The sequence below is a fragment of the Sceloporus occidentalis genome, unplaced genomic scaffold (genome assembly GCF_023333645.1).
Source record: "Sceloporus occidentalis isolate IW3139 unplaced genomic scaffold, rSceOcc1.0.p SCAF_1, whole genome shotgun sequence".
NCBI classification, from domain to species: domain Eukaryota; kingdom Metazoa; phylum Chordata; class Lepidosauria; order Squamata; family Phrynosomatidae; genus Sceloporus; species Sceloporus occidentalis.
In genome coordinates, this window is record NW_028316981.1 from 228,165,227 (window position 1) to 228,167,545 (window position 2,319).

A 2,319-nucleotide genomic window follows, 5' to 3' on the forward strand; every position below is an offset into this window, starting at 1 on the left:
GCTTTCATCAGTTGTTTGGTGGCATCTGAAAACAGGCAAAAGAGAAAGTTGTCTGACACCACACTTAGAAGAGTAATATTTCTAATTCAGAGCATTGGCTACCTCTATATCTGTGATCAAAATCCACTTTCTGGGGGAAAGATGTAAACTAGTAGCTCCACATGTGGAACAATGCTAGCCTGAGCCTTTTGCCCACTTGCCAGGTGAAGCCCTCCCACACATTTTATGTCTTGTGGAGATCAAGTGAAGGGAATCATAAATGTGCCTGGCTCTGATCTCATAGCCAGATGCAAAGTGAGTACATCATCTGCTGAGATCTTTTGAGGTCTCGGCAGCTAATGCCCTCATTCTACTTCTGGCTATGGAGACATAGCCAGGTGCTTCTGCAATCTCCCTGTACTACAGAATAGCCATTGGGTAGATTCAGTAGTTTTATTATAGCTCCAGGAGGAGACCTTGGTCATTGCAGAGAGAAGAAGGGGTAATAACCTCCACAGTGACCAAAAATAGACATACACAGGTGTAAGGTTAACCTATACTTGTGTATACCACTAACAGTATGCCAGGCTGTATGCATGTATTATGTTTGTGGCTGAGTTTGCATAAAGTGATGGAGTAGTGGGTATAGAGCACTGTCTAAGCAGAGGAGAGACCATCCTTCCCAGCCTAGGATTCCACCTTAAGGGGAAATCAGACATCATGCTAAACAACCCTCCAGCAGTTCTCAGTCATATTCTTATGCTGCAAAGGTATTATAGTATTTTGGCCAGAGTAGAGCTGAATTTTTTAAGATGGCAGTGGACTGATTGCATTGACTTGGCCCACATTGTGGCCATATGCCATTTTTAATTTCCCATAATGCCCTGGGATGACTTTTAAGACGATTTAGTGTCTGAGGAATTCAGGTGGGAATTAGCAAACTTACATCTTGATTCCATCTTGAAAAGTCACCCCACACAGTTTTATAGAAATTATTTTACATAGAAAGATACAAATAGGGCATGGTGTAGTTCCTCCAACATGCCCACTTATGCACTTCAAATGATCTGAACTGTGGGTTTACATTGAACTGGAAATTCCTGAAATGGCTCCTGTAGAATACAGATAAGGGTTGGCATTTTATTGAGTTTTTACGCTGAATGTAAGACATACTGTATATAGTTGACTATTAAGATTTTCATACGCTGGTAACATGTTTAGGAAGCACGTGTGTGTGAAAGCCTGATGTGCTTCCTACATGTCATGGAATCATCCTCTCACTTCCAATGTCTCTGAATCATTCAGGGAGCAGCCATTTCCCATTAATGGAAACTTTGGGTTTGATGGGAAATGGCTGCTTCCCGAACAATTCAGAGGTGCTGGACGCGAGCGGATGATTCCCTGATATTTAGGAAGTGTGTCAGGCTTTCACATACGCACACTTTTACAGGCGTTTTGCCAGCGGTAAAGCGCTGGTATGAAAATCTCCATAAGTGAACCTCATGTATAAATTGAGGGCAGGTTTGGGGGCCAAAATTATGGATTTGATATGTCCTATGGGTAAGTCAAGAGTAAAATGTAGGGGCATTTAACAAAGCATCTAAAGGATGAAGGAAAGGAAAACAATAGCAAAGACCTAAGAAAATTCCAGCAGGCATAACTGTTTTTGCTCACACTAAAAGGTTGATGGATGAGGGAGTAGAGCAGGGTCAGTGCTTCCAGGACAGATTACACTCTTGCTTTTCACCAGGGGATGGTTCCTTTTTTATGAGTTAAAGTACAATACTTAAATTGACCCATGGCTAAGTCAACTCAGGGTTTTGTTTTTGGGGAGGTCAATTTTTTGACTAAAATTTCTAGAGTTATGCATGAATATATACAGTAATTATCAAAACTCACTATTATAATTGTTACACCATTGCAGTGACCAAAAGTATCTCACAAAACACAGCTTTAAAGCCAGGACACCCCCACTGGAGAGCAGAGAGCTGGATGGGTGTCATAGGGCCCATACAGACAGGCCAAAATAAAGCTGCTTCAGGTCACTTTGGAGGTTTGCTGTTTAAAGGATGCATGTGTCCTAAGAGTCCAGATGCCTAAGGACTGGAGCATGGCTTTGGTGTGGTTTCCAGACTCTTAGGACGCATGCATCCTTTAAACAGCAAATCTCCAAAGTGACCTGATGCAGCTTTATTTTGGCTTGTCTATATGGGGCCATAGCTTCCAGTGCCTTGGAAAACCTTTTGGAGAGGGACTGCCTGGCTTCAAAGGGATAGCTATGTCCCCTGATGCAAAATGTCACCCATTTTTAAAACCAGGTGGAAAATGGGACTTAGTAAT